Genomic DNA, 10576 nt, shown 5'->3' with positions numbered 1-10576 from the left:
ACTGGGCTACACTATAACACGGTTACTAGAGTTTAGAAGGTGCTATCAGACTGTTCCAAAAGGAGCAGAAGTGTTCCCGGCTCCTATTGCCATCCTATCTCCTGCTTCTTGGAGCTGGCATTTGAGTGCTCGTTATGGAAGAGGAGAGTGTGAGGAAGAGATGAGTGGGGATCTCAGCACTTCATTTTGATATAGAACCAAACCTGCATACAGTGTTTTAAACTTTAAAATACAGAAGATGGAAGCAATTAAATCCAATTAAAGAAAATCAGTATGAAAAACCATATATATATATCCTAAATGCTTTAATACTAGAAAAAGGACACAATTGCCAGGCTGGTTCATAAAGCTATGGTATCCTTCAGAGGGATGATAGAAAACATTCACCATCCTCATGATCCAAACAACTTTGGAGTTGCTCCATTTTCTCATGTGCATGGTTCCTGGGACAATCATATAGGTGACAATCCAATGTGCAGTAATGTCATTTATAACATTTCCACCAACTCCAATGGACATTGAATCAGGTCCATTAAACTTACAGATCATAGACTTACTCAATTGTTTTGCTTGATTAAATTTCCTCCTTTTCTCACTGATATTCATTGACATAGTTGGGAAAAACATTAGTGATAGTGGAAATTATGAGCAGACTCCAGTCTATAAAATGTCATTCTTTATGTAAAAATATGAAGAAAGAAAGAAAGAAAGAAAGAAAGAAAGAAAGAAAGAAAGAAAGAAAGAAAGAAAGAAAGCATGCAGGCACATATTTCCTCACCTGGCTCGCTCTCTCTGATTAGGAAGAAAAGAATGCTGAGGAACTTTGAAATTCAAAACTGGATCCACTGCAAAAGTTTGCCAAATCAGAACCCTGGATCTGAACAGCCCTTTATTTTGGGATGTTCAGAATCCAGATACAGATCCAAATTTTCAAACTGATCCTATTAAAAAAAATAATATTTGAAAAGCCTCTTCCCTATCATTTCCCTTACTTGCAAAATAATACCATTACCACACCCTGCTTTGAGTACTAGCACCATCTACTGTGCATTCCCAGCATAAGTGCAGTAATATAAATTGAATTACTTCTCCTTTTAATGAAAAGTTACATTCCAAAAACTTATTGTTTCCCAATAAATTTGATATCAAATGTAGTTAGTTTAGAGATCAAACCAGAATAGAACCCATTTTATTCTCCCATAGCTGGACTGGCTAATATGAATAAAAAGTAGTAAAACTATTTTTAATTAAATATTTTGATATGATTTAGGAGACAGGCAGTGCGCAGGTCTAAATGTTATTTTTATAGTTATGATATACCAAATAACACCTAACTTATAACGGTATTTGTTTTTATCTTTACTGACTTTCATTACAGCTCCCCTAAGCTAGCAATTTAATTGAAGTGAGCTGTGGTAAATAATCACGCTAGCAACTAGAGTTAGTGGGAAATGTTTATTTTAAATGCTGTGGAAATTATAGACCTGATTTTTTTTTATTGCCTTGCTCCTGTGCCAAGTGAGTGCAACGCTCTCATTCTGACCTTTTACACTCACCATGCACTGGTATACATGACTATAGAAGGTGAAAGGCACTGAAGAACCATTATAGGGTCCAGTTCACCATTTCCCTATTCCAGGTTTATGCATGTGTAACTCCAGTGACATCAATGGAGTTACATCAGTAGAAAACTGGAGAAACAGTGGTGAATTAGGTTCATCGTTTTGAGACAATGTTGTTCTTCCCTCTAGGCTTGTGACTTGATCATTTAAATTGTAAGTCACTTTATAGATAGATAGATAGATAGATTTATTGCTCTAAAAATCTAATGCTCTGAAGTTAATCAGAGCTCAAATTCTGATAAACAGATGCCTGGCACTAATCTTCCAATGATGTGGCTCTGTGATTTCATCTCTTAAAAAATACTGGAAAGATTTGGTTATGCACAGAGACCTTATTACCTGTCATTTTAAAGAACAAACATAGCAGGAATGTTGACTTAACACAGCAGAGTGGTTTTTGGCTGTGTAAATAAATATGCAAAACTCAGCTGTTGACACTTAGCAACTGGTTTCACACCTATAGAAGAGCAATGCAGAGTCATTAAATGCACTGTTTTCTGGTAGAGTTACTCCAGTGAGTAATAAGGATGTAATGAAGGAGCCAAATCTGCAGACCCCTACACTGGGTTATATTATCTTATTGATGAGTGGGGATAATGCCTATTATCTAATGGGACCTGCACAGAGGAAAAGATCTATTCCTCAATTAAGACATTTCCCCCTTTTGTTCCAAGGGGAATGTAGCCGATTGATACCATGTTTGCTTTCTCTTTATTCCTTTCTCTGCACATTCACCACACCAGCACTGGCCTCCTTCCTCTTACTGCTGACAGTCTGGCCCTGCTGGTGCCAGAACCTTCTCCTCTGCTGCTCCTAACCCCAGGCCTCTGTTCGTCTCTCTGCCCCCTCTGCGCTCATTCTCATTTCACTTCTTGTCTGAAACATAGCAAACCTCACCTGCTTCTATCTTGTCACTGGTATTTCCCTTGGCTATTATTTACAGGGCAAGTCCTGAAATATTGTATTTATTTGTGTTCCCACAACGACTAGGAACCATACCGGTGCAACAGGATGCCATTCCACTAGGTGCTGTGCAAACACAGAACAAAAAGATGGTCCCTGCCCCAGAGAGCTTCCAGTCTAGCTATAAGACAGGAGACAACCAGTGAATTGAGACAGACTGACAGAAGGGAATAGGGAAATAAGGGGACAATATTGGTCTGCATGATCGGCAGTGATCTCTTCACAGGTAGCCTAACTGCTGTCAAGCTTTTGATAAACATCACAGACTAGACTAATGTTGAGGAATGTTTTGAAGGAGGATAATGAGTTAGTTGACTGTGTTTGCAGGGAGCTCCTCCCAAACATGGGGGGCAGCATAGGAGAAGGCATGAAGATGTTTGTATAGAAATTTAACGTGGTGATGGAGGCTTTTGTCAAAGGCTGATCAGAGGCAAAAGTCAACCTTTACATGGTGAGTGAGATGATAGGTCCAGTGGGGACGGATCATGAAGGGCCTTGAACATGAAAACAAGTAGCTTAAGTCTAATACAATCGATAAGGGAGAGCCAATGAAGAGATGCAGAGAGAGGAATGACCTGGGCAAAGCAACTTATATAACGCTCATCACTATGGAATCTGAGCACCTACTAACTCATACAATCTGGCAGAACTTTTGTTGGGTGTAACCCTGGCATCATTAAAGTCAATGGCAAAACTCCCATTCCAAGCCAGGATTTTACCCATTGAGTTTTAAGGGAGTGTAAAGTAAGGAATGACTAAGAACTGGACATCATTTGAATTAAATTCTCATCTGCCTCCAATATGCACTGCATGCAGTTCCGCAGAGGGGACCAGAAGGGAGTTGTTTCCATCCCTCCAGTACTTCGGGGTTATGTCCCAGCCTTTAGCCAGGTATAGATTATAGCAGCCACTCCCATGACACTGGGAACTTCCCCATGCCAGGGGAAATTTCCACCTGGTTGAAGCCACTGGCTTTGGAAACTCTTTGCACTGGCTGACTGGCACAAAGAGACCATTGCAAGGGAGAGAATCTGGCTCTTTAGAAAAGCCTGTTCTTCCACACAAAAAAGAGGGAGAGTGATATTTCTAACTAACCCCGCAACTGCACCATGTTCCATAATAGTTAATGGGGTGGTAGGAATTGGCAAAGACACCATAGTTTTTACCAAAAGGTAACCACACAAAAGTGTATTCCAGCAGTTACATATTTTTACGAAGTCTGAACAGGAGTCAGTGCATATTCTCATAGTAGTGTGAAATTAGAGAACATTTAGACATCCCAGTATGTTAATAATTAATTTATTCTTAATGATGTGACATCATCAATATCTACCCCTAACCTAGACTTCTCTGTGTGGATAATGAGAACATTTGGAGTTACATTAGTAAGGATTAAAAAGGTAAAAAAAATGCACCCAATTGTTAGGAAGGGATATAATAAATCCTTATGCTTAAAGGTGTGACCCAGCCACTGACACATGAGTTGAGAAACTTACATTCCCTATAGCCAGGTTATTCTGTAATTGCCCACTTCAGGTTTCTTGTACTTTTCTCTGAAGCATATGGTACGAACCATTGTCAGAGACGGGATACTGAACTAAATGGACTGCTAATGTGATCCAGTATGGAAATTCTTATGCTCATATATCATGATTCTCCATAGCAATAATAGCTGAGTAGAACATTTTCATTTTTTTGACATCATAACACAGTAATTCCATGTTCCTATGTAAATCCCTGTTTGTGTCATCTCTGAATCATGTGATGGATCAAAAGCAGCTGCTTAGTCTGAAGGCAATCTCTAGACAAGAGGCTGAATGGGAATTTTAAATTTCCTTATAACATTGCTCTTGCATTGCCTGTTTGAACTAAAGCAGCTCTTCTAATTAGAAATAAACTAGCTAGGACAATAAACTGATTCTGTAACACCACACCATGGGTAGTGGAGTCAGTTCAGAGTGTAAAGAGTCTGCCAGAAAATCAAAGGAACTGGAAAAGAAACTACAGGAAGATGCAGCGCGGGAGGCCAGGACAGTCAAATTGCTCTTGTTGGGTAAATAAATAATAATAATCTATTATTCCTTCTATTAAAGTATGATTTTCACATTTAAACTAAATTTCAATACAGTGATTATCCAGCTTTTACAATTTTACTTTAAAGCAGACGATTATGTAATGTGACAAATACAAAAAAGTTTTGTGATTTTACAGTGATGCCTGGCACCTGCTTTATGTCATTAAATGAATGATAGGGACAAGCAAGAGGAAACAAACAGGTTGAAAATGGATGTGGTCTTTTTACATTTATTCATTTTTAGATCATTTAAGTCCCTGGAATGAAAGAATTTGAGGAACAGAAATCACTTTTAGAATAATTAGTTAGAGTAATTGCTGTTGTCTTTTGTAATGTAGAATACAGAAAGTAAGAGGTAATGGTACAATAAGGACTGTTTAAATGCCCTAGCAAATGGATTGAAAGAGGCAATTGATTAAACAAAAAATCGACAGATGCAACTGCCTAATGAAAATGTGTTGTTTTAAATTTGCAAAACTGTTGCAACTTGCTGTATAGAGTAAAACAGATGGTTTAGTGAAAATTTCTATATGTAAAAATGCTTCTGTGTATAATCTGTTTTAGAATGTTTAGTAGATTATGTGAAATTAATGCAGATAGATGTTTAGTTGCATATCACATTGGCAAATGCTCTATTTATGAAAGTTTTCCCTGGAAAATTAACAAATCAGTAATGTTAAAGGGATATATCTTTTCAATCTACTGATGAAAAGTGCTACATCAGAGATAGGTATTTATTATTTATTATTAATTATTATTATTGTTGTTGTTGTTGTTGTTTGTTGTTTAAAAGCCAGGGCTGTATGTGGCCATACCGAAACATGAGAAACAGTGTTCCCTGAATATTCTGAATACAGGTTAAAAAGCTTTTTCAACCCTATGGTGAATATGGAAGTCAGCTGTGCCACAGTAAGACAAATTACTGTCCTCTCAGAGACAAACTAAAGTTGGTCAAAACTTGGGGAAGAAGGAATCTTTAAAAAAAAAATGAAATTCTAAATGTTGACAGATTTTAGTCAAAATAAAAAAAAATGAGCAGCTCTAGAAAAAAAAATCCTATTGTAGCCAAAAACAGTAGATAGATAGATAGATAGATAGATATTGGTAGGAAATATTAGAATTACCACACTGGATCAGACCCATGGTAACTCTAGTCCATTATCCTGACTCTGACTCTCTCCAGCACCAGTTCCTACAAAGTATGGTGTGGGAAAACCCACAGAAAGCAATTATGGGATAACCTGCTACCAGGAACATTTTCTTCCCAAACCCCCATTATTTAGAGGTTGCATTATACAGTGAGGCATGAGCAGTTTTATGCCTTCCAAAACGCTTCTTTTTCAGTATTTATTATTATAACTGTGGATGTGCTTCGCCGGATAAGAGTTTACTACCATGTTGAACCCCACTAAGATCTTGGCCTAAATGTGGCAATGAGTTCCATGGCCTAACTGCATGCGATATGAAAAAGTATGTCTTTTTATCATTTTAAATCAGCCACCTTTCAATGCCATTCACTGTCCTCTTGTTCTTGTCTCAAGAGGCAGGGTGTGTAGTCTGGTCTACCTTCTCAAAACCGTTCATTATGTTTAAGCCCTTTGGTTCTCAGTTTAAACTGATTTTTACTGAAAATTTCTGACGTTTTACAAAAAGTATTAGTCTGGGTTTTTTTTCTGATATTCACCCTACTTTTGTATCATTCAAACATAAAAATCACTTGTTTTATTAGGAAAATACAATACATTGCATGAGATATCAGAATTAGGATAATACATTAGTCTGTGTGCACATGCAAAGCTGCCTGTTGAAGTAAGGCTATGTATTAATCTAGAAGATACACACAATAAACAAACAGGCACGCATACAAGCTCTGAAATGCATGTGCATCTAAACATACTGCTGAATCTCACGCCCACCACATACACATTTCAAGCTGTTAACAGATAACAATTTAAAGATTTGACACACTAAAATGGGAAGAAAATGAAAATCTGTATCAGAATACGTTTCAGAACACAAGGAAGTATTCAAAAGTTTAAAAAAAAAACAAAACCAGGAGAAAAGGATGAAGTTGAGTGTATGCGCTGCAAATGGTGTGGCCCAATTATTAAATGTAAATATTTATAGGCTAATAGTTCTAAGTTTACAGCAGTAAACTGTTTATTAAAATGAAAAGTTTTATTTAGGGATGAGAGATGTATTGTTTTCTTAAACTCAGAGGTGGCACTGTGTTTTGAGTTCTGTTTTCATTCTGCAGCAAACCACGTTGATGAACGGAATTCAAAGCAGTAATCTACTGAATACTTTTTTCTCCTGTCTTTCCATCCACCAAAATAAACCCTGATATTTTTCACCTGTTTTTGTTGTTGGAGTAATAAACACTGATAAATTCCCAAGAAAAATTAAACAACATAAAAACTGAATACATAGGGTCCTAATTATGTTCTACATTTCAGTCATGTCCCCTTTTATTCACCTTCTCCCTAAGGGAAAGATCTCAATCTTTTCAATGGGAAATACGTTTTCCCTTCTGGAATCCTTGAGATGGACAATGAGGAGGCAGCTATCTACTAAAGATCAAGTGAAAGGAAAATATTTTCTGGGTTTAGCAGATCCTACTTACAGTGTCCTTTTAAAAAAAATATAGAGCCACTAAGCTGTACTTGGCCTAATGCAAAGTGGCCTTCCCCAGAGGGAACCACAGTGCCTCCCTTCCATGATTAACCAGCAGTACTGACCAGACTAGATCTGGGCCCAGTTCACAGAATTTGGATCGAGCTCCAAAGCTGGAATTTCTCCAAAGCTTAGGGTGATAGGGTCTGGGCTTTGGGTCCATACCTATCTCTGAGTAAGAGCATGGACCTGATTCACCTGTTGCTTTACACCAGGGTAAATCAAGAGTAACTGCACTGAAATCAATGGAGTTACACCAGTGAAAATCCATTTTCAGATCAGAATCAGGGCCCTTAGTGCGGGGATGGGGAAATGTACAGATGATATCAGTGCTTTGAGCATGGGTCAGCTATTTTTTGTGCAGAAGGTGTTGTTTATCTCCTTAATATCATCAAGACTCCAATTATTAAATAATTTAATTGTAATTATACTGAGCATCATAGAAAAGGACTTTCAGGTAGACAGATTTTTACCCATTCAGACCCTATATTGCCACTGTATTATGGACCAGATGCCACCATTTTTTTTTAGGGATAGACAGATCGCAAATTAGAAGAGTCTTGAGAGTGACCATAATGCCCTTATGATTAAAACAATGTAATGGTGTGTACTGTTTCCTGTGGTATTTTTACCAAGAGAAGGACTTAGTACTTAGGCTAATCTCTCTGGAGTTTACAGCTTTCAAATGGTCACATTACAAATAGGAGCAGCTTCCATACGAAAAGAGATTAATAAGACTGGGACTTTCCAGCTTGGAAAAGAGACGGCTAAGAAGAGATATGATTTAGGTCTATAAAATCATGGCTGTTATAGAGAAAGTAGATAAGGAAGTGATGTTTACTACTTCTCATAACACAAGAACTAGGGTGTCACCAAATGAAATTAAGAGGCAGCAGGTTTAAAACAAATAAAAGGAAGTATTTGTTCACACAATGCACAGTCAATCTGTGGAACTCCTTGCCAGCGGATGTTGAGAAGGCCAATATCATAACAGAGTTCAAAAAAGAACTAGATAAATTCATGAAGGATAGGTCCATCAATGGCTATTAGCCAAGATGGGCAGGAATGGTGTCTCTAGCCTCTGTTTGCCACAAGCTGGAAATGAACAACAGGGGATGGATCACTTGATGATTACCTGCTCTGTTCATTCCCTCTGGAGTATCTGGCACTGGCGCAGTCAGTAGACAGGATACTGGGATAGATGGACCCTTGGTCTGACCCAGTAGGGCCATTTTTATGTTCTAACATTACTCTTTAAAATGACCATTGGGCCACATTCATCCCTGGTGGAGATAACTCTGTGAAGATTAGCGGACTTAACACTTACAGCAATTCTCTATCCCAGGTCTTTAAGAAACAAGTTTTATGTTTAGCCGTTTATACTAGTCTGAACATGAATGAAGAGTGTATTTCAGATAGTTAGAAATGGCTTGTTATAGGTTTAAAAGCTTCATAGGTTTAGTTCAAAGAAACACCCAAGAATTAGGACGTATGTGCAGACTTTATCCCTCTAACTCAAACTTCTTGAGTCTAGGCTCTAAATATCACAAGAACAGGCTTTCTAGAAACACTTCCACCACTGTATTTCACATTCCATTCAGGAAGAAAATGGTGAGAGAAGTCAACAATCAACAACAAGCCCTGATGGACTGAGTGTAGATCTGGGGATCAGGAATCCTCAAATTTTTATCCTGCTTTTTCCAGTGACTCACTATGTAATTTTAGACAAAGCACTTAAACAGTCTGTGCCTCAGTTTCCCAATCTGTCAAATAATAAAATACTTCTCTAGCTCACAGTAATGTTGTAGGGGCCCCGACCTGAGATTTGCCAAGTATCTTCCACCCCATTGACATCACTGGAAGTTGCAGACGTTCTGCTTCTCTTTGGAACGGACCCCAATTTTCAAAAGTGGCCACTGATTTTAGGGTGTCTTCCTTTTTGGGATGCACAACTTGAGAAATTAAAATTGAGACACTAAACATCAGAGGCCACTTTGGAAAATTTGAGCTCTGATGCTTTGCAGGTCTTTGATGATATGAAGTTCAAAATACATGCCAAGGGTCATTCCTGCCCAGCTCAGCAGCAAACATTGATATTTTCAAAAGTTAACTGAACTTTTCCAAGCTTCAGAAAAGAGTTGGGTTTGTTTTGAACTGTAGACTGTATGGTCTACTACTATTCCAAGTAGTTTGCCCATTCCTGGACAAACTAACAAATAGTCTGGTGGGAAAGAGTTCTTTCTGTTGTTCCTGAATAGTTATACGGAAGTTGCCATAAAAACATCATTTATCTATAGAGAGGCTGCAGCCTAGGTAGTTATGCAACTATTATCATGTTGTGTTGCATCTTTACCTTTCCTGGGGCCTGGAGTCTGCAGAGGTAGCTGGTGTTTTACGAGCATAAGTGAAGCAGCATGTTGCAAAGGACACACACACACACACACACACACACACACACACACGGACTTCAGTTTTGCATTCTCGTTTTATAGTTTTTTTTCTTTTAATCTAAACTAACAGTGATTGAAACTGAATGTGACTGACCTTCCTGCATGGAAAAATTTAACAGAATTTACCTCAGTCTTCATCTGTTCCTCCAAGTAGGAGATAACTGAAATAGTTGGAAGGGTGCAGTGTTGCCTACTGGCTAGAGCACCGGACAGACACTGAAGGGACCTGGGGTCCATTCCCAGCTCTTCAGCTGGTCTGCTGGGCACATTTCGTCACCTCTCAGTGCCTCAGCTTCCCCATCTGTAAAATGGGGATTAAGACACTGATCCCCTTTGTAAAGCACTTTGAGATCTATGGCTGAAAAGCACTATATAATACTTAATAAATAAGCATTATCAGATTCACTTTGTAATAGCTCCCACTGTACATAACTCCGGTTGTTCAGTGTTATGAGTAGAGGTCTGGGAACTCCTTGCTTTGTCTTCTGACTCTATCCCAGACATAAGTGATACATATAAAGTAGGATTGTCACTAGCCCTAATCCTCAGAGTAGAACAGGAAGGAGCCAAAGCCCCCAAGCCCCTATGCAACCATTCAAGAGCTATTGTGACTCTGGATCCTCAGCTCAGTTGCTGCTGTTCCCTGTGAAGGAGGGGTGGAATGCAGAGACAGTCATGGCTCTCTGCCCCCTGCCCCTTAAATGCTCTGGCCAGAGGAGCAGGCTGAACATGAGGAAAGAAGAAAGAAAGATTCAGGGCTGCACTAAATTCTTACTATTACCCTCCCTTGGGAG

The sequence above is a fragment of the Mauremys reevesii genome, linkage group 1, assembly GCF_016161935.1.
Source record: "Mauremys reevesii isolate NIE-2019 linkage group 1, ASM1616193v1, whole genome shotgun sequence".
Taxonomy (NCBI): Eukaryota; Metazoa; Chordata; order Testudines; family Geoemydidae; genus Mauremys; species Mauremys reevesii.
The sequence above is the reverse complement of the archived record's forward strand: the minus strand, read 5'-3'. Positions refer to the sequence as shown.